The sequence below is a fragment of the Plectrocnemia conspersa genome, unplaced genomic scaffold (genome assembly GCF_051122295.1).
Source record: "Plectrocnemia conspersa isolate PC_06_02 unplaced genomic scaffold, ASM5112229v1 ptg000012l, whole genome shotgun sequence".
Classification (NCBI taxonomy): domain Eukaryota; kingdom Metazoa; phylum Arthropoda; class Insecta; order Trichoptera; family Polycentropodidae; genus Plectrocnemia; species Plectrocnemia conspersa.
The window spans coordinates 27,541,725-27,565,560 of record NW_028277176.1 but is presented as its reverse complement, the minus strand read 5'-3'; the positions used below and the strand labels follow the sequence as shown (position 1 = coordinate 27,565,560).

The 23,836-nt window shown below is 32.2% G+C and overlaps 1 protein-coding gene across 1 annotated transcript in view; it reads left to right on the top strand.

The window, feature by feature from the left end:
• Positions 1–23,836, top strand: part of LOC148228718 (uncharacterized) — a 170,947-nt gene that overhangs the window by 21,779 nt on the left and 125,332 nt on the right. Inside the window, exon 2 of the mRNA XM_088200296.1 lies at positions 14,742–14,783. The gene's annotated coding sequence lies outside the window, so the exon portion shown is untranslated. The remainder of the gene's footprint in view (positions 1–14,741; positions 14,784–23,836) is intronic.

Here is a 23,836-nt window from a genome sequence, read left to right as displayed (position 1 = left end):
CGAACGCGTTCCAGATGGCGCTGCGGATCATTAGCATAAATATCCTCGGCGTAATAACATTTGCGTCCTGATTTTCCGCCGGAGAAAATTTGTACATAAGATGACGAATCGTCGCATCAAAGACCTTAAAATCGTTTTGAGGCGTTTCTCTCTCTCTCTTACTCTATATATTGGAATTTATCGTTAACCAATTCGAATCGCATTATTGCGACACAATCGGTTTCCATCTGTCGGTAATTTCGTTAGGGAATTTGGCAAGTGACAGCCTGGCTGCACGATGTGACGTTATCGGAAATGAAATTTGATCGGAAAAGGTTCGACGCTGAATTTTCATTAAAAGCTTGATTGTATGTATGTATGCGATGTTGCTGATGTGTTCAATATGTCCGTGTTACTGTTGAATATGGCACAAATTGTATAGAGATGGGAGTAACAAGATACATATGTGGTTATTTACTATTGCTTTCATGATGCTATGCTTTGAATATTGTTAGCAAAATCATAACCATAACTGTCTGATCATATATATTATTCATATTACATTGTGTAAGTTGATAATATGATAATTATAGGGCAAACTGAGGTCATTAAAAAAAAATTCTTTTTAAATGGGTAAAACAAATTTTTGTATTATATAAATGTTAAATAAATACTAGGCGCCGCTAATTGAGCATTGCAGTCTGCAGAGACAGAAATTGCGATAGAATAAATAAAATAATATATAAAAAACGTGTTGAAAAACTTTAGAGATTCGTCTAGTTTTACGGGCGGAACGATCGGGTATCGTAAAGGGTTTTGGAAATTTATACTCTCGTACGAAATGGCGCTACTATAAATCCCGCGTTATGACGAAAGCTATGTGCATGTGTTTGTAGAGCAAAATAAAAGTTGTTCACCGGCGTTTACGATTGGAGTTTAACACTCCCGCACTCGGTTGTAAAATTATCTTTTAAAAAAACGTGATGTATGTCTTTCTATTTAAGGATCTTACTAATCACAATTGAATGGATCGTTTCACAAATGTATTTACTAGCATGATAGTGTTATTTCATATATGGCTCTATGGTTGTTTTTAAAATAATTTTATTTGCTTAAGCATTTCTTTTATATATGTATGTTACTTTTTTTTGTCATTTCTATGTATGATATAACGTAATTTATTAATATACATATATGTCGGGGTTTGTTGCGCAACAGTTGAGATAGATTTTCCGTGGGTGCTTCCGTAGGCTGCAAGCGTCTCTGAAGTGTGTCGCTCTGAAATGGGTTGGAAGAAACGGCGATTGCTGGTCCGAAGTTCAATCGGCCTCTCTCGGTTGTGGTCAAAGTTGAAGGTGTTCGGGTGTCAAGTTTAAATATTTGTGTCGATAGGAAAGTCCTCAGTAATTTTCAGAGTATCTGTATTTAAATTCATGGCTCTACCATGAAGGTTTTGTGGTACGCCCCTTTTCGACGTGATGACCAATTATACAAGAGTGACGAATTTCTTTGAAATAAATTGTCATTGGCTAATAAAGTAGATATGAAACGGTTGACCGCGCTATATATTCTCAAGGTAGAACATATTTAATCCTATATGATTTATGGCGCGTACCTTAATCCGTCAAGTGGTCTCCCACGGCGTTTCATTAAACGAAAAATCTCATTTTTATGCAATTCTTTGGTGTTTCACTATGGTTTTGTTTAGACAAATATGTATTATTGTAGCTTTTTTAAACGGTCATTATTTGAATTCTCACAAATATGTTTTACGCATAAAATATTAGGTTAATAACGATTTTTAATTACTTGTACCATTGATTGTCGCAGTTTACTTTCAAACGTGTTTCTTGTCATGTTTTAAAAAAGTATGAATGTCATAGTTATGCAAAGTATGTTAATAAAAAAAAACAATTTAAAATTACGTCACTGTCTGTTTGTGTGAGAATAGTCATAATTTATAAGATTTTTTCTATTACTCAGATTTGTCAATGTGTGATGGCCATATGTTCTGTATTTATTCATAATTTTAATTAAGCCATAATGAAATTTATTATGTCTAGTAATAATCATAAACAACAATATTTGAACTTTAATTATTTGCATTCTTGGCACACTTTATCTTAACGATTTCGTGTGCATTTCCCATCGGCTGAAGCACCGTAATGTATTCCGTCTTATCGCTTCCGAGCGAATCTACAAAGTTATGGCGATCGTTGGCGAAGCCGTAAAAATAAAAGCGATAAACATAACACATTTATCTTCTCTAATAATATTGCGCAACACTCACTCTCACACATCCATAGTCAACGATTGTGTGCGTTCTATATCAAATTGAAAAGTTATTCATGTCCAACGGCCAAAAAAGAGCTTGTTTATTTTTCAAAACAAGGCACAAGATATTGTGCATCGTAAAAAGGCGGAAAATCTCCGCAACAATGGTTCATAAAACATACATTTTATTCTGAAAACCCTTTTGTAAACGTTGATATCTCACTCGCTTTATTCCGTTCAATGAAACGAGCGAAGTAGCAACGCACAATGGTTCTATTGTGTGGGTATTTGTACGCATACGTATGATTCGGACACAAATTAAATTTGATCATAATAATTCGCTGTACTTGAGCTTTCACGAAAAAAATCAACATTTTAGAATATGTTTGAGACAGTAACATGTTTGATTAATTATTTTTAGACCCAACTTTATTTTTCCAATTAAATAATTCATATCTAAATGTTGCGTTATATAATATACAATTACGCACGCTTGCGGTTTTCTATATTCTGTTTTCGTTTCTGCTTTAGACAGGTGACATGGATACAACTACTTGGAATGCTCTTTATCGAGACGTTCATCTCGTTCACGCGTCAATCCGTGGTCGTTGGCAGTTTCCAAAACGGACAATTTAACCCTTCGTTATTAAAACGCTGCTCTCGGCGTTTACGGCCGGAAATTGTACGCGTGTAAAAAGAGGTCGTAAAATTATTAAAGGTGTGAGAAATAATACGAAAACGGCCTTTGTTCTTTCAACGCAAGGCACGAGAAATCATGCTCGCTGATGAACTAAGAGGGCGATACGTCTTCTCTTAATTGTTGCTGCTTTAAAAGGAATTGCTACCGTAACATGTTTTGAGGCACTATACAGCTGACATGATATAAATGATATAGTATAGGAGCAAATATTGAGCTTTCGCAATGATGCTAAGTGGATGGAATGCCTTGGAGATACAAATTGAAAACGAATGTCATGAAAGAGCTAGAGATGCATAATTGTACGATTGCCTAAAATTAAATCTTGACCCCTAAAATTTTGTTCGGTATTTTTTCAACCTTGTATAACCACTAAAACAGGCAAAAATAATTTTTGTACTGATTCACTCAAGTATATTTTTGCAATTTGGGTCAAGAATGCTTAAGTGTGTAGAAAATTAAAACAGACATTTAATATTATTTCTCATCTGACTCTGCCTATTGATACTATGGATTTTTATAATTTATGCATACGATTTAAATTAGTTTGTAATGTGACTTAAAAATGAAAAAGTAAACATATTTGCCAAAAATAAGTGAGACACCACGGTGCATACGTTGCAGTTTTTTTAGATTAAAATTATTAGTATTTATACAGGTTTATTCTTATAGTCGATTAGTTGTCTAAAGGATCTGTTTAACTATGGAATGCTTGTGATTTCTTAGCTAAATCTGGTTTGATTTTCAAAGGGTCGTATTGACCGATACTCGGCGTAGCTCAAATTGTTCCAAGTCGGGAACGAAGTGGTGGAAGTGTCAAGTCCTTCGCTCTTCTCGTTTTTGATCTTCAGCAAATGCAATAATTTGTATATAATTAAATATATAATTATACTATTATCGATAACGTTGCTCTTTGGATAAGCTTTCTTCCCGGAAATCAAACCGGTGTGATAGCATTAGCTGCTTGTTCCCAAGTATTCATTTAAAGAGCATAAGAAACAGTTTCTCAGATAGCTTAAAAATAACCGAAAGAAGCATTATTTAAATGTTAAAACTAGTCTTCATGACTAACAAATAATTTTATTCTTTATTTATTAATTTATGTTCTAAACACTACATTCACCCATTAGCGTCTATAAGTTTTCTGTTCTACTCTACATAATTAGTAATAGTAAATGAATTTCAGTAATGATAACTAGACCAGTTTGAAGGGCTTAGTCCTTTTCAGCGGTTCTTTAAAGTTGTCCACATTGAGGAGGTTGCTGCCTCGATATTGACGTGCTGGCGTCATGTATGTCTCTATCGCGAACATACCACGGAACATTCACAATGTTTCGTAATACTTTATTTTGATTTTTTAAAAATAATTTTAACGTTGCACTGTTTGACATATCACAGTTTTTAGGATTTGCTTGTATATCTTGATTTTGTTGTATATTGGTAGCTTGGAATTTCTTCCCATAAGCCAATACAGCTTTCTATATTTAATTTCAAGTTCTTCTTTTTTTTTAGTTTCTTCCACCGCAGTTAAGTGTCCAGGGTCACGCAAAGATATTTAGCTGTATTTACAAATGGGATAGTGTTGCCGTTTATGAAAATTTTCAATTGATTTGTTATATTTTTATTAGTGAAGTTGATATGTATCAATTTTTTTTCCATTTATCAGCGGCTCGTTGTAGTTTTTCACTTTCTCACCGTCAGGATTGCTGTAGCTATCTAAGTACCATAAAATTTTCAGTACTTTTTATTGGCATTGTTATTTTTTGTGATCTTCACCATCTTTCCGCAGTTACTTCCTGTTGAAAAACACATGTTTTTGTTCTTTAATTTTGATGTGTAAACTGATTTTATATATTTTTGACACTGGGTTTGTTTGTTATTTGCATTTTTTTATGTTATTTTTCTATCAAAAACCGTTAGTAGCTGCAGAAAATTTATTTACGGCTTAAAATATTACATGTTAAGAAATTACGAGACTCAACTAGCAATCGTTCTCTTGTCGGGTCGCCAAACCAAGTCTCCGCAGTGCTGCCAGTGAACCGCGTAGCACCAGGGTAGCCAACTTAAATCAGTCTTAAGATGATAATTATTTCTTTGAAGTATCTGATCATCCCAGGCATATACTTACGTATATATATTGGGTTGATGCAAAAGTTATGACCGTTTTTTATGATCCTAGGAAAAAAAAATTTTCTTCAGAAATGATGAATAGTATCTTCTTGTAAATGATTCCATTGTATAAAGGATACTTTTCCTCTACTTTTTATTCAGTTTTGGCCTGGCCAGAGTACAGTGAAGAGCCCTTGTATTTTTTCAAAATGTCAGTCGAGAAAGTGCATTTACGTCATTGTTTACTTTATGAATTTTGTAAAGACAATACCGCGAGTGTGGCAACCAAAAACATTTGCGAAGTGTATGGTCCATATGTCATCAAAGTTCGACAGGTACGAAGATGGTTTACAAAATTCCGATCTGGGGATTTTTTACTAATTGATAAACCACGTACCGGGCGGCCATTTAAGTCTGATGACGACAAGTTAAAAGTCATAATAGACACCAATCCATGTCTAACCACCAGGGAGATCGCGTCGATGATGGGAGTCAACCAAAAAACCGTATTAAGACATTTGAGGCGTATGGGGATGGTTTCGCGGTACGACGTTTGGATACCTCATCAATTGTCGGCTGCCAATTTATTGGATTGTGTTTCAACGTGCGTTGCTTTGAGTGCGAGACAAAAATATGGACCTTTTTTGCATCGTTTGGTAACGGGAGATGAGAAATGGGTCGTGTACAACAACGTGACAAGAAAAAGACATTGGGCTATACCTGGACAAGCCCCATTAACAACTTCGAAGGCCGAAATCCATAAAAAAAAGTTATGCTTTGTGTTTGGTAGGATTGTAAGGGTATTGTGTATTTTGAACTCTTAGAACGCAATCAGACAATTACAGCAGAACGATATTGTCAGAAATTATCCAAATTGAACATCGCCCTTCAAAAGGATAGACCAGAATTGGTAAACAGAAAAGGGGTAGTGTTTCACCACGACAACGCGCGACCACATGTGGCTATGATGACCCAACACAAGCTAAATGAGTTGAATTGGGATGTTATCAAGCATCCACCGTATTCTCCGGATCTTGCTTCTTCCGATTATCATTTATTCCGATCACTGAAAAATTTTTTAAATGATAAAAAATTTGATACAATAGAGCAGGTAAAAACATCCCTTACTACATTTTTCGCATCAAAATCCACGGAATTTTACACTAATGGTATTAATAAGTTGATAGAAAGATGGAAGAAGGTTATAAGAACTGATGGAAATTATATAATTGATTAAATAAATAATATAAATCTAAAAAAAAAATGTTCAATTGTATACGTAAAAAACGGTCATAACTTTTGCATCAACCCAATAGAATCAGTTTAAGCTGAGTTTTTATTTTTAGACGCGATTTTTACAAATTGCTTTCACAGTATGTATGAATAACTTAGTAAACTAGCAACTCTGGCATTTTTTGGGTCGTTTGGCCAATGTGTGTATTCATTAAAAAATACTTTTATAAATTCTGAATGGTTTTAAAACCAGAACACTGTAATTTTAAAGAAAATAGATTATTTAAAATATGCATTTTAAAGTAATGCTGCATCCTGAATGCTGTCAGAAGCGCCGTTATTTGTTATGGTCGATCGGTCAGGAAGACGTTGTGCAACGCGGCACGTCAGACGCGAACGTCTCTGGAAGATGTCCTTACCAGCTTTGACGACAAAGGAGAAACGTGATCGCCATAATAAACACATGCAACGTGTGTCTTATGGTTCGGTTTAAAATAGCACTGAGATTTACTCTTCGAGACATGCGGGGAAAATATTACAAAAACGGATATGTACATATAAACAGGCGTAACTACATACTCCTGAGTCATTTTTGCTCATAGGGCATTACCGCATTCTTTAATGTGACCATGATTGTATGTGGTAAAAAATTAAGATGTTATAAGTACACAGCTGCAGTCAATAAGATCGATTTTCTTCAACAAGAAAATATACTGTCATAATCGAATTAAGTGATTTTCATAAATAGCAGTTTCAAGATGATTATTTAAATGGAGGCGACATTGTAAATAGCACACATTGTAAAATATACCTATTTATCGTCTCAATGTAAACACAGTCTTTCGGATGCATAAATAACCTTCTACATCGTTGGCTGTCGCTCGCTTCGCCGAATGCAATACTTAATGTTATCGATACTCTTTCGGTAGCCAAAGAGCATTGATTAATCAAGTGGCCAAGGCTGCTCTTGCCCGGAGAGTGTAATTGCTTTTTATCATAAATTTCACGGTCAAGTCGTTAATAATGACAATCACACGCGAGCAATGTCAGCGCCGGTAGGCGATCTCAATCGAAGGCCAATCTCCTAAACAACACCTTGGTTTTGTAGGTGTCTCCGTTATAGAACACCTACCGTCGAAGTCTTCCGAAAATCTGAACACATGCCCACTCGAAAACCCACTCTTTGTTTGCTTTTCCAGCTTTGTTACTAATTGAATATGTATGGTCAAATATATTATAATGATTTTGACCTTGCTTGTATAGCTACAGCAATGCAAATAATAAGACTTATTAGGCAAAAATCGTGATAATTTTAATAAGACTCCAAAGTCTCATATTACTTCATATTCACAAAATACGACGTATGATAATTAGTACATCATTAAATCATACATGATGCTTGTAACTAGGATTATTGGCACAATATGTACGGTAATTAATTTGGTTCATGTATTATAGAAATAACTAATATAGTAGTTTTAGTTAATAAGCTTATAATTTGTGATATCGTTTGTATTATATCAGAAACATAATAACAAACAAATTAATTCGATTAATTAGATTGCTTGAGGTTATTATACAAGATTATTTAGATTAGCTGGGTGTTTATTAAAGGTGGGTGAAAAATCACATATTGTATTTTTATTATATTTGTATTTAGATTTTTATATACTCTTTCAATGAAACACTCCATAAATAAATGCTAAAACCTGGCTCTATAGCTCAAATTTCTTCACGAATATTATTCTTCAGATCAAGAAGAGATCGAACCTTATTAATAAATACAGTAGTGCATTGATTTATGAGTTTAATTCGTTCCGTGTCGGAACTAGTAACTCAAAATACTCGTATGTCAAATAAATTTTCTCCATTGAAATGGATTGAAATGTCATTAATCCATTTCAATGGGAGAAAATTAGAATGGATTAATGAAAATTAAAATGGTAAATACATACTATATAAATTAAATTAAAAAAATTAAGTTACGCAATAGATTTGTTTGTTCGTATTTCAAGTCATTTGAAAATAATTCTCGTTTTTCGAAATACTCGTAAGTCGAGGTCCGCTGTACTCTTAGAGTACGCTTGGGATAAGGATGCCGGTTTTTTATTGTGTGCGTGTACATGTATATGAGAGGGAGAAGCGATGTAGCGTGTACTTCGTTGTCTCGCTTTCTCTTTTAAGGACAGTCGCTGATTCGTCAACGCTGGTATTCATCATTAAAGTGCAGTGTGGCACAGAAGTTCGATCTTCTCTAGTGATTTATTTTAAATAATTTTGTGTTGATATTGGTTTAATTGATATCAAGGCTTCAAATATACAATGTAAGTTATTCGTTCACTTACCCGTAGATTAAAATATTTTAATTATTTTTCCATTAATTCGTACGTTGTTGGTTTTTTTACACTATTCTCTGTAAGGCTTAAAAAAGTTATTATTCTTATCGTTGCGCCAATGATATTTTTTTAATTTATTCAATGGATTCTAATGATTTAATAGAGTCGTCGAGCCATTAAACAATCTGCGAATAATTTCTTTCCCCATTTTATATATTTTTGCTTTTGAAGAATAGCTAGACTTCATTATTTTTTTGACTAGTGAAAGATTTTGAATTTTGCAAATATTTAATTAATGACATCAATGTCTAGTTTCTTCGATTATATAATATATTTTTAATTGTCCGTTGAAATTTCCAGCTTAGCTCAGATGTATGTATGTTAAATAAACATATATTTTCTTTTAAAATAAAAAAATTAAATATTCTGAGCGAAATTGTTTTGAGCCACACAGTTCACGCACACAATAACAAACTGGAATCCTTATCCCTAGCGTACTCTACTCAAATATTATTATAATTAAATACACTTTTTGGAAATTATTACAAAAGGCTGTAAATTAGATACATTTATATATAGAAAAATGTGATTAAATGTTTTTTTATTTTAATTTTTATATTTTCTTACTATCTATTTTTGAACGATTGATTTTTCACTTTTTCTCTAAGTGATAATTCAATTTTTTTAATTTTTTATACAACCAATTAATTTATTTCTAATACATTTATTTTTTATTTTATTTAGCAATTTTATCTGAATTTTTAAAAGTAGTTTTGCATTTTTTTAAATAAATATATTTAAAATTTTTTATTCTTTATTACATAATGTTTTGAATAGCTGCAATTTTGAAAAAAGATCAGTTATTTAAAATTTCGTATGTGCTTTTTTCTTTAATTTTTAAAATTTTTTAATAGTAGGCATTCTGAAATGAGATCAGCTTAGCTAACGAACTTAAATGGGATATTTACAAGATATATTTTTTAGAGTAAGTTTTTGTGGATATAATTACAACTACGGCAATTATACCGCCTTTAAATTTCGTTATTCACATTATTAGTAAAAAATGTATTTTTATTTGTTTTTATAAAAGAGAACCATTTGAATTAAAATGAAAATGTATGTTTTTGGGTTAAAAATATTTTTTTAATAAAAATAAGCACACATTTTAGAATAGCATAGACCAGTTTTAATTAATTCTATTTTTAAAGCTCATCATGATTATTAAATATTTTAATATATTTTATTATTTTTTTAAATATTTTAATATTTAATTGAATATTTTTTTCATTACAATATGTAAAATAGCATACTGTTCGATTTATTAAAATACAACGTTCAATTTTAGTAATAGCAAAATAACGTGAATTCAATGAGAGCGGCGTAGCGATCAACCTGTAAATTGTAGCGCACTTTCATAAATCTTATAGCTCCTACACACACTAACAGTTTAATCTCAACTTGAGAGGAAAAACCGTTAACATTGCGGAAAAACCGCAATTAAAGCTCGAGAGTTTTCCGTGAATTCCAGCGCGAGATTTACGATCGAAACCCCGCGTGTATTATATGTAATGCCGCATATACCCACATGAGTATGCGATACACATATCGCTGTCTGTTATTACAAATAGAGACACGGGGCAATATATCTCCGACGGTGAAATATTATGTATTTGTTTCTATGTATTCGAAACCCCTTCCTGCCGAGTTTGTCTGTCTGTCTACCGGTAATCTCTCAGCTGCGAAATGTATCTCAATCCTATCGGCGCTTGGACAGGTGATGCGAACCGTTTGTTGTCGAGCAAAGTACTTTTCTTATTCAATTATGTTATCGAGTCTTTCTTTATAATATTTTAGCCAAAAATCCAAATTGCCTATATTCATGCCGGCTTTATCTCTAACTAGATTCTTGCTTTCTTAGAATCGAAACAAAAGGATCCGATTATTTTGGGGTGTTTTAAGAATGTTAATGATTGTATTACGAATTTCCGCTTCGCCAGTTTCGGATTAAAGTCAATTACGATTCTCAGAGAAGCGCAAACTTGCGCAGAACAGACTGAAGATTAATTAAATCGATTTCGTCCGATTTTAAAGTCGCTCGTTCTTAATTGGCGGATCGTAACGATAACCGTTTCATTTTTAACGTAATCTTATAAGTCGCATTACGATTTATGCTTAATTAAATATAAGATAAATCGTCGAATGTAACGCCAAAGCTTGAAAGGTCCTTACTTTCGTTGATTTGGTCGTAAAGGTAATTATGCGGGAGGGTAGGGTTTAAAAACCATTTCGCAACAATCGCTTCGGGTTTTTGTATAACTATGCTTTAACAAAAAATAAAAGCAATGCGGGGACCAACGGGAAGCTTACGAGATTATAATCGCGAACGGGTCATTCCCACGTTGATGTTTATTTTCGCTTTTTGTTCCGCACGAATTTGGGGGAAATAATGTGCACGGCAAGGTGTGCCGGACTAATTGTGCACTTTGATAAGAATCACTAAATGCACAAAGGGTGCAAGTTCATTAAAAAAAAAACAGAACAAATTACAATAAAATTGCTGAATTTAAAACGCGAATCACATGATAAACATGTATTATACAATAAAATAGTCCTTGTGATATTCGTCTTTCAGATCTAAAGATTAATCAGTTTGAAATGTGAAAACTATCGAATATAATTATATTTAGCAATAGAGAGAATAGTTGATTTCTCTAAGATGTGGTGATGGAGAAGAATGATCACGTCGTCAGATCTGTTATTAGATCAATCATATTGAACGACGAAGTGTCGGGAAATGTAAATGGCTATTGGGCGTAAGTCAATAAAAATGTCTAGTTCAAGTTTATTACATACTAAAAAAGCGATTTTTCAAGACATACATGTGCCTTTTTTTGATGTAGCGTTCCTTACACTTACTTATAGTGATCCTATCTATCATTACAAAGCAGGTGCTCCTTTTCAAACGCCCTTTTCGTCGCTCTCTTTGCATTCGTCCAATTTACCAACAATCTTAGCTTATGTCTGCGTTCCGAAGATGGTAACCACATGTCATGCTACTAAAGCGTACATAAAAACGCAATTATAACGCTATACGATTTGGTATCGAGCCAAAAACTTTTAGAAGCACATACATATACATAAGCTCAAACATCAAAAGCTCGTAGCGAAATCGACAAATTTACTACTCCACTATTGACACGTATAGAATCAACGATCTTGAAATCCGCTCCGTTAAATCTGATTCTACTGTCGTTTCTCTAATACGAAATACAGAGAGAGAACGGATGAACCGACTCGTGAATAAGATATTCATGCGACATTTCCGAAACGATGACTCGGCCATCGGTTATTGATACTTTATTATACGTAATAGAAATATTAACAATCCGTTTTATGGCGTCGTTAAAGTCAGCTATTTGTTAATAAAGTGAAGAGCATGTGTGCACAGTGTACTTAAAACATTTTACGAATTAAATATCTTATAAAAATAGCATAGACCAAGGTTAGGCAAGTTTTTATATATAAAGAGCCATAGTTAGACATTTTTTAATGTTCAAAAGCCACTGAAAATTAGTTATATAATAAATATTACTCGTTTTTGGTGGAGCTCATTCTTGAAACTCGCGTAATTACTATGAACAAAAGTGATTATTTAACAATAGTGAGGTTCCCTCATAAATAGCACGCAAGGATACTCCGGTGCATTGAATACATATTTTTTGTTATGAAACGGTCACGGGAAACAATATATCACTGGATGACCACATTATTTCCGTTACGCAATTCACCTCAACTGTCACTTTCTAAAGGCGTTACGGACCTTATATATATATTTTATTTTATTTGATTAATTAAAACTCTCATAAGATGGACGGAATATATAAAACCAAATCATAAGTGGCTTGAGACGATACGCACTATCAATAATTGGCAATTTAATTGTTGGACAGTCTCAATATTGACTTCTCCCGTTCACGCGTCACATTGATGATCCTCTGATATAACGAGTGATTTGTGTAAAAATGGGGCTCTTGCCCTGGATAAAGAGGGTTAGAGTCGTTTATGCACACATACATACATCTACTCTCCCCCACGTACTACCCTCGCATTATCGCCACTGGAACACCTATTAATCAGCTTCCGTTCTCACGGTGAGTCGTGCTAGGAGACCACGTGTGAGGTTCTCCGCCCCCGTTTTTCTCCCACGACCCGTAAAAATATTGCGCCGGATAAAAACGAGCCCCGAGCTGCTGCCGTTGCGGCCAAGAAGCGTGAATTATGGCCTTGATCCTGCCAATAAGAAAAAATCACATTTGTCGCACGTAATTTTGGTTACTTTCAGCTCCAAATATCTGTTAAGAAGCAATTAATAATAGTAATTATTTGTTAACAGAGCTAATTAGTAATTAGATAAACAAAGCTCAAATGCTTAAAATGGGATAATGGAATACTTATAAATATATTCAAACGTGTAAAAATGAGTATGTGTATATCTATTAGATGTTAAAAAAATGTTTACTGAAATATGTGTATAATATTATTTATAGATTACAATGTCTAAATACATTTATAAAAGAGTTTAATTGAACTTTGTAAACAGTTGAACCTTATTGCATTAAATATTTTAAGCTGTGTTAATGTGTTGTACGTTGAAAAGAAAGCAATTACGCATAAAGCCAAAGACGTAATTTTCAAATACAAATAAAAATTGTTAAAATTGGTTCAAACTATATATTTTTATGTATTTAATTAAATTCGAAACAAAATTTAGCAAAATATCTTAGATAAAATAACATACGTTTTTATTTTAGTAATTTTTCTTTAGAATTATTAAATATTTTGATGAAAAATGTTTGTTAATAAATGTTTTGTGGGCACATAAAAAAAATGTGTATTTAAAATATTTAAGCGATTCTCGAATATGTATGTATACTGTAATTAATTTTTTTCTCATCAAAAGGACACAATAATTTTTTGCCTATGCTTTCTGTGTAATTTTGTTTAACTCAAAATTAGCAATGATAAGTTTGTTGCTATTTATAGATCTTCAAATGATATTTTGTTTGAAGTCAACATATATATATATCAAAATAAAATCATAGCCTTTAATATAATACAATTTCATTATAAATAGTCACAAAAATCTTTTTGGTACAGTAACGCTTAACATCGCTTTATAGGATTTGATTATATGTATTTGCTGATTTTTTTGCTTACCTTAAAATATTGTGTTTTACAACGTAAACATACATATTAAAAAACGCAAAATATGTATTATATATGGTAATTTTTAAAACATACTCTTTTAACATTATTTATCTTATAGGCCCAATTATTTGAAAACTCTAGGTTAAATTCCAATAGAGATTTTGTCTGATTTGTATCCACCCTTCTTTCTAAACACCCCCTTAGTTTAATACGAATTGCATAATTTATCAACAGATCTAAACGTATTAATTCAAGTCTCCAATCATCGTCCGTCTTGTCGACCCTCTTTCGGACCTCAGGTGCTGATTCGTGTCCTGAAAACAACCCCGATTGTTCACCGGATCAATCTTCAAAAACGTTGCGGATTAGGGCGCGATTGCCAATTTTCTCGAGTCAATAAGATTACTTTCAGAGGGTGTGTTTATATATGATCTAAGGTTTAATAGCATTTTTGCTGTCAACTTTGATATTCTATTTAAAATGGCATTACTTGAATTCATATTATAAAAGAAATCTTGTATCATTATAATGGTATTAGAAAATCTTTAGAGGTTTAACGAGATATCTTAAAATAATAAGGATATGAATAACTTGTAAATAGCGGTTGCTGTAATACTTTCTAAATTGATTACTTTTATGATAATCTAAAAATTAGTAGTGTTTCAACAGTTTTATTGCACAAATTATTATAATTTAACCAGACATTCGCGTGTTTGCAGTTTCACCTGAAGCTAGGGCGTGTTCATTAACTGCGGCCTAACTCGTATCCCATCATATAATAATTTAAACGTGGTGTTTGGAACGTTTGCTCTGGAATTTATGGATTAAGTTATGCACTTACATAAATTAGATTCTTGCTAACATTATTATTATGTACTTACAACTTCTGATGTTTTTTGTTGCAGACTTGACAGTGTTAACCTTCGACTTGTGCTCTATATCAAAAGGTGAGTTTTATTAATAATATTATTATTATATACATAATGTATATTTTCAGTTATATTTCGTGTGTTATCTCAAACAAAAACATTTTCATATAATTAATCTCATAATCCAGCGTTGGTCCTGGATTAAGTAGTTTTCGTATAAGATTAAAGCGCCAGTGTCTTCCATGGCAGCCATTATCTATTTACAAAACCCGTCTTTTGTGTCAAAGGGTCCGTACCCGGGAAAATAGCGAGTGGTTCTCAACCATTTTCAATTATTAACTATGTGCGGCCATCTCAGATTGGCTCAGCGATTGAAGTGTATTCGCTCGCCACGCGCCGTAAAACTGCCACCCCCATCATCATGACTTCCATCAAATTACATTCCGCTTTTCTAATGGCTTCCCCCAAAGCTTCCGTGGCATGTTTATGGTCGCGGCGGAAAGCCGTAATGTCCATTTAATTGCGATCTGGGTCCGCCTCACTTTTCTTACCTTTTTTCTTTCCCTTTTATCTGGCGGCGCGTGACGTGCGAGGTCATTCTTTTCTCTTCTGGACCCTTGGGGTGTTAAGGTATACACGTGCTCCGTTTTAATTGTAATCGCACTTTACAAGAAAACGAGGAAATTACGAGGCACCAGAAGAGGGCGTTGTATGAAAAACGTGATCGGAAAACAAACGAGATTCTACGTCACATTTTAAATATGATATACGCGACGTGCACTCGTGTATGAGGTTATAAGGTAGAGCATGTATAAGATTTTTCGTTGACTGTTAGGGTGTCTTCGTAACTACATTTTTCACGACTGTGGTTCAAATATTTAGACTGCGCGTGATCGCGTATAAAATAACAAAGTTTGATTCAGAAATCGCAATCAGTAGAGCGCATCTCTTTCATTAATATTAATAAGTATTATTTATTAGAACATTTTTTTTATAAAAAAAGCTTAAGTCGTAGAGCTTCACAGTCTTAAAAAATCAAGTGGCCTTGATCTATGATTCTTCGTCTGACAGTCTTGAGAGTATGTGAGTAAGTTCATCGAGTGGTGCTTCGAGGAAGCATGCACGAATAGGGGCAAAGACCAATTTAGAGCAAATCGCATAGTGTTTAGCTCTACCGCGGTTATATTGCTTTAGACGTTGATTTTTGACTTCTGAGAAGGGATAATTGTTTTTTTGCGCCTTTCTACTAGTCAATTCGGTTTTGATATGCTTCATTAAATTCTCACTTATTGTAAGTCATAAAGTTTTATTAAATCAAAATGTTTAAAAATCGATCATTGACTAGTCAAATTTTGCCCCTCCCCCTCTCTAGAAGAAGCTGAAATAACGTTCCTAATAATACATATATAATTTGTTTTCTGTTATTGTAAATCATTGTAATCTTATCGCGAATTTTACCATCAAGGGGTCCTTCAAATGTTGCCTACTTACAGTAATTTCTGAATTGAGTGAAGAACATCATATTTCGACTAACAGCACTAAAGCACATCTGTCGATGTATGATCTTTAAATATTGAAGTAAAGATTTTTTATGGAATAGTTCGACCTATTTAAACACCGTTTAAGTAAAACATGTGAATGTTACTGTAATGAACTTATTAATTGTAAAATAGTCTAAATAATATTAATTGTAAATAATATACTAAAAATTGCTCAAATGCGAACGCAATAAAAGAGAATACAATTACACACATTTTTTACTACATATATGATTTTCTCTATGAGCCGAAGTAGGTCATTATTCGACAATTTTGTGTGACCTTAGTCAACATTATATTCATCCGTAAGATTAGGAAAATTTAGGATTGAATTATAATTATGTTAAATATTATTGAATATGAAAAACACTAGAGTCCATATGGGAATCGAACACAGGTCTTTCAGGTAATAGTCACCGAATTATATCACTCTTCTATAGTGCTGGTAGTTAACACATTTATCAAAGATCAAATAATAAATAATGTAATGTACATATTTTTAGCTTTGTTCTGTTTTTATATTATCTGCATATAATTGCAGAAAAATTAAACATATGTCATTTTTTTACCAGTAAAAATTTTGTCACGTGCGATAACGACTATTATTTTCACTAAATACAGATATATTGGAAGTGAAATATTTATGTATTTATATATTAGTAATCAAGGAATTTTTTTCCTCCATTAAAAACATACATATAATTGTAAATAATAGCCACAAAAAATATTAACTATTCAAGTAACGCTTAATAAAACCTAATTAGCTTTCTGTTATATATATATATATATATATATATATATATATATATATATATTTGCATGTCAAGTTTAAAACATATCTTCTTATCGTTGATTATTATGCTTACTTATGTTATAGGTAAACTAATAGTTTCTCTACAATTTTTGTAGTATCGTGCAATTCAGACATTTAATTAGAAGCAGCTGTTTAATGCCCATTGTTACAAATTGCTAGTCTCGTCACTTTACATTTACAATTCAATCGATAAACGCGTTTTATGTACGCTTTTGAATGAAATATAAATGCGATATAAGTACTCAAGATAATTGTATACAAATTTAAAGCTTGAAAATGTTTCAGGCTCCCTCCTCACAAATATGGTGCGTTTTATTTTGTCGTTCCCCATTCAAATTTTCGTAATCTCTCGTTCTTCATCAAAGCTCGAAACACTGAATAATGACATTTTAATTCGCGCATCTCTGCCACTGACAGGTAAAGTCAAAGCTTTGTACACTCACGCAACGCACGCGAAATGACTTCAATCTGACGTAAAACTTAAAACGAGGAGCTTATTTATTCAAAATTTTCTGGAATACTGTAGGAAATTATCAGTGAGTTGATTCATTAACAATAAGAGACTCTTCCTTGAGTTTTCTTGTATCAACGTTTTTCGCGTGTCGGATAAAATATTTCTAGAGCGCTGAAAGGGTTTTCTTCGTCGTCGTCGCGGCGAAGGTGCTCAAGGATCACTTAGAGCAACTTACCTGCGGGATCTCCGGTTTCCCGAGCGCCCGCGGGAGCCTAATGGCCTCCGGCTCTAGCGAGACCCTTTCGACCAAGGTAAACGCCATGTTGCATTAATTAAACGTCGAGCAGCGCTACAAGGGTTTGATGGAAGGCTACCAACGTCGGTCGGTAGCTCTTGGGGAATCAATCTACTTTGCATGATACGCCACTTCTCCGTCTCTGTAATAATGATTAATCGTCGTTTTAATGTCGGCTACTGTTTTGATGTGGGTTAATTGGCCGTTGCGAGATGACATATTCAGCAAACATGGACATTTAATAATTGGATATGGTCTTACCCACATTTGTATCACGCTAATTTTTGACATCGCTCTTCCGTTTATCTTCAGGTTTTGCGTGACTAAAAAAGCTACGTGATTGATGCAATTTTTTCAAAATTTTGGTTTTCAGGCCAAAGGGGTGTAACTTTGCAACCAAATAAACGCTTGAAAAGCTAACGCCAGTTTATTTTTTAAACATATAAATTACCACATATGTGTATAAAGAAATGAAGACGACGTGATGGATTTTGAATTGCAGCACTGGCGTGTCGAGTTGTATTATTGTCGGCTGTGATTTTATGGAGCAGCTGAGATCTGTGTGTTTTCATGATTATGATAATAATGTTGGCTGTAAAATGTATATGTTTCAGATAAATCTTTTTTGTGTAAATATATATTTTTTACCTACGGATTTAAATGCCACTGAGATACAGTTACAGATATTGGACAAATGAGTCTGTATTCAGTGTGAAGCAATTTGTGATTCTGTCAAAACATTTGGATAAAATAATAACGTTTTATTTTCTTATCTCTTTCTAAGCCATAACCCATGTCATAATTGCTAATTCGTCGATTAATTCGATTGTATTTAATAATATTTTTTTATCTTTTTGGTGTAAAACAGTGATTTTTATAAAAAAAAATCTCTACAAAAAATATGTATATATTCAAAAAATACACTAGAAAGCAATCCAGGCTGCAAAGTTACATCTATTGCTCATAAATTGTATTAGTATTTAATTAACTATAAAGATAACACTGATCCGTTCGATATTTCTAATTATTTCTTAATTGTTTTGTCACAAGATCTCTCTTCTATTGTTGTAAAACATACTGGGCGTAAATTGAGTCAAACCCTTGGCGTTTTAAAGTGACTGCTCGGCTGGACCATATCCGAATTAAAACATCTCGATTGGGATTAAATTTCTTCGAATGCGAGTTCAGGGCTGAACGCTTTTTATAGTGAAGAAGAAAGTGTTATTTAGAAAGTAATTTCTCTGCAGCAGCGTTTTGGCTAATATACAAATAGGGAAATGGGAAGAGATAAACGACTCTCTTCTTCCTAATCCATTGACCAATTCTTGGTAATTTTGGGGTGGAGCTAATAACTAGAATCTCAGTTTTATTGGATAATCTCTTAATAACATATTCTAGTTGTTAAACATATAAATTCTTAGTTTTACTCTAGGCTATTTTCTAATGTGAAACACTGTACATTCTTTCGTTATTTGTACCGCTCACAATAGATCCCAATTTAATGTTAATTGCCGTGGAAAAGAGAGAAATAGTTAGTCCATTGTTTTCCATTCCGTTTATGCTTCTTTTGCCGGATTTTGTACTGTTAATTTCAACGCAACGATTTTAGGTGCTTCAACATATAAAAGTTAGAAAAAAAGTAAATCTTCCAAGAAATTTAATTATATGATATCTTTAGTGATCCCAAATAATTCATTTTTGAAAAAAATATTTGAAAACTTATGTTAGTATTTATTAAATATTTATATTATAATATAACCTATTTTTAATGGCCCGCCATTTATTCATTAAAAAGTTTCTACATTTCGAAGCTTATAATTTTTATATTAATGCCATACGATTTCAAATATTTTATTGTTTAAAATTATTTCATAATTCATTAATCTTTAAAAAGTTAAAATATACATATTGCTGTATTAAACTTCAATTGCCAGTGTTCTAGAACATTAAATATAAACCGATATTATTACGCAATAATATCAACTGATCTGAGAGAATAATCTAATTCTCGTCGACCGACCTCAGTCAGCTGATTCTACCCTACAAAATAAACTATAATTGAGCTTATATAGAGAGCTGAGATGCGCCGCTCATCAGAATGAAGCCATTGCAAGCATTCGCCATATATTACTACGTCGGTTTATTTTAATCTCTTGCGCCAATAATTATTATATACGATCCCATCGCGCGTCTTCTTTGTTGTATTCCACTTTTTGTTAGTACATATTTGGGATTATTGTATAAATCCGTACAAATCCTTTTGTGTTTGTACGATTTATGTAGGGAAGGTTTTCAATAAATTGCTATCAAATCACGTCAGAAAGCTGAAGTCTTAGATTATATAGATGATTACGAAATAAAACTCAAATCTAGACATTACAATCACAAGAAAATCTATAAAAGTATTTAACGATCCATAAAAAGCGCGTTTTCGGCACTCAAAATCTTCGGAAGCGCCAGATAGCGCTCGCTGAATTGAAATTTTATTACGAGTACACATGTTGTTCATACGGTTCCAGCGCTGGTTCCTATTTGTGCATCTCATCCCATACATAAAAATAGATCCAGGCAAATCGATAGCTTCTGCGTATACATTCATAGATATTTTTTTCTCTACCTCGCAATTTTGAACCAAAAGCAATTCGGCACTATTGAATTTGCCCCACATAATCATAATGTTGGATTAACGTACCCAAGCCGCTTTCTGGGCAGGGCCACAAAACCTCCCCGAAGCGAGCATGAATAACTTATCCCCGGGAGATCGTTACCGTTTATGCGATTTATGCGACAACATCTTGAAGCGACTCAAAAAGAAATATTGAGAGGTCGGATGCTGAATAAACGCTCGCAGTTAAGGCTCCAGGGGCCTTCGCCTCGACTGGAGCAAACTTTTTGCAATGTATAGCGACAATCAATCGACTTTGATGTCCGTTTTCGGATCACTGCTTGCCAAAGATATACATTCGTATATACCCACCTGATCTGGCGAAATGCCCGATTTCTGGGTAATTTGCATAATTTTCCTTTTCGGGGAGTTTATCCTGCGGTAATTGCTATCAAACTATTCGGCATGCAAAGCCTTCGCTAAACCCGAGAGTTTCTTACGTTTGCTCCAATTAGGAGGAACATATTTGTGTTTGGAACTAAACTTAATTCTAAGATAATATACTTGTTTTTGTAATAAATAAGGATGTTTAACGTATTTATTAGACACGTTTATTAACTTTGTTTTTTTCCTTGTTAATGTGCCTTAATCTGTCTCTGGATGGTAGAAAAACTCACCATGTAACTATAAAAGTTACACAGTGTGTTTATTAGAGAATGGATAACAACGTAGTGGTTTCTAAATTACCTTATATGAATACTATAATTAGCGATATTACTATTATTTTTATTTATTAATTTTTTTCTAACATACATAAAGCGGCAATTTCAGAAAATACGCTAACCTTTCCGTACATAATATACTAGTCAAAATGACCTAGTTCGACTTTTTAATTAATCACCTCGATAATAATCTGTGACATTAGGAAATACTAGGAAAACCTAAACTGAGGTGATTGATTGCTTTTGCCTATGGCTTATAATACCGACGCTCTAGTATAGATTTGTGTAGAGATCGAAGTACAATATAAATATCACATCACTAAAGTTTATATGAAGAAATGGATTATACAATTTACTGACATGCATTCGATTTATGATTTTAAAAAAATAACCCTAATAATATCTTAGAGACCTTAGCTTAAGTCAAGGGCTATTTTATATAATATATTACAAATATTCTTCTAAGTCTTCCAATTTTTTGGAGTGTGTGTTTATCACAAACACTCGTATTGGGAATATTAAACATTGCATCAACATATTTTTAATATTAAACTAACGATATTATGATTATTTTAACAAATATTTAGATTATTTAACTTAACTATATGCTAAAAAGCATTTTTGAGGAAAAAATATAGATCAGCAAAAATCGAATATAATAAAAAAATATTTGAATATTTAGGATTAAAAACTTTTAAAAAATACATTGACTACTTTTGAAAATATTTTAAAGAATCGTGGTCAGTAGATATGTACTTTCAAATTTAATGAAAATTCGCTTGAGTATCATACACGTAGAATGGGGATTTAGTATAACTAGTTATATTAGGGTGCGATTTAACAGGGAATTATTTTTAAAGATATGTGCATTTAAATAAATACTTTGTTCAATATAACAAATTGCTTATGCATTACAAAATTAAAAATGTGAGCTTTGAAAATATTAGATTAAGCAATGATTTGGGTATTCATATATCAAGAAATGAGCGTTAAATTAAATTTATACTATTGAAAATATATGTAACTTCATTGTCACAGTTGTGAAACGTTCAATTTCTGTTCAAACCCAAATCTAATATAATAAAAGTTGTAAAACTAACTAGGAAATGTCAATATATTTAATATTAATATTTCTAAAGCTACAATTTTATTCATTAATATTGCACAATTTAATATTTTTTATGCTTATTTTTATGTTATTGCAAAAAGTATTTGTTTTAGTGCACACTACAAATAAAATATTGCTCAATTTAATATATGTGTTGCGGAAATCATACCAACGCTAACGCACAGCTTATTTATTTTAATGCACATGTTTTTCGTTTTAGGTCACATTATATTTATTTGGAGGTTTACTTTATTTTAAATATTGCTCATTTAAATTGTCTTCTTTATATTATAGTTTTACTAATGTACAAAACGGTTTATCTCCGAATCAAAGTGTGTGAAACCCTAGCATTGCCTGCTTTTATTTATAAAGTACAAATTTATAATACTATTTATTTTTAAATCAGTTTTAAATTTCCAGTACATATGAGTAATTAAACGTGTCTGTTTTTGCTGTATTACTGCATTAAATTGTTTCCAAGTCGTCTTAAAGATCGACTGTAACTCTTAGCATTCAGGTCGAAGTGAAGTGGAAATTTTAACGTTAGTTGGGTAATTTTTATTAAGGTATAAATATTAATAATGAAAAAATTGTGGATCCTTTTTGTGTGTTCTAACTATATACTTGTTTGATAACTAGTGAGTCCTTTCTGGGATTTCCTGGGAGGAAAATTCCGTGAAATTTATTATTTTTTATAATCACATTTCAATAATCGGGACGAGAAAATATCAGTGATATTTTAACATTTATAATTTTATATAACGATTTTTTTTCAAAACAAGCTTTAAAATTTTCAGTCCGGAAATTCGTCCCATATTTTTAGGGTTGTAAGCTCGAAAATTCATCAATAAGGCACAACATTTGGGGACTGTAATTTTTTGTTTTTGATAATTTTTTTTTCAATATAGGCTCTAAATTTGAGTCATAAGTTTCTAAGTTAAAATATAATATTTTTAGGATTTTGAGCTTAAAAATAATTAAAAATTTGTATATGTTTACTTTGTTGAAAAAAATGTTATTTGTTAAAGTTGTCAACTTTATTTTAAAATAGTACTTTTAATCTTGGTATAAATATTGAAATTCATTGTCCGTATTTAGTTGAGTTGCTTCTTTCCAAAAACTTACCTTTCCATGTATCTAATTGTATATTTGTAAATAATAATTTATCAGCTATAGTTCTGAAAAATATGTAACGTTTTTTTTATATATTTTATTAAAAACAAATATATTAAAAAATATTTATTATTTCAAAAAATATTATTAGTAATAATTTATAAAATAACTAACAACATACAATAGAAAAATAAACACTAAAAAAAATCGTCCCGATAATGATAAAGGTAATAGCAAATTGGAATACATAATTAAATATAAAAATATGTCAGGGAAAAGAAAACACACTTATTAATTTATCCTTAATAAAAACAAAGTTATCCAAAATATGGAAAGGTACTGTCAAGTTTTTATTAATTTTAATATTATCTTGTAATGCAGAAGTAAAATTTAATAACGTCGTCATTCTATAGAATGTTTATTCGGGGTTTAGTAACTTATTCAGTGCAAGTTTTTAATCACGACATCTTGGCACCGATCTT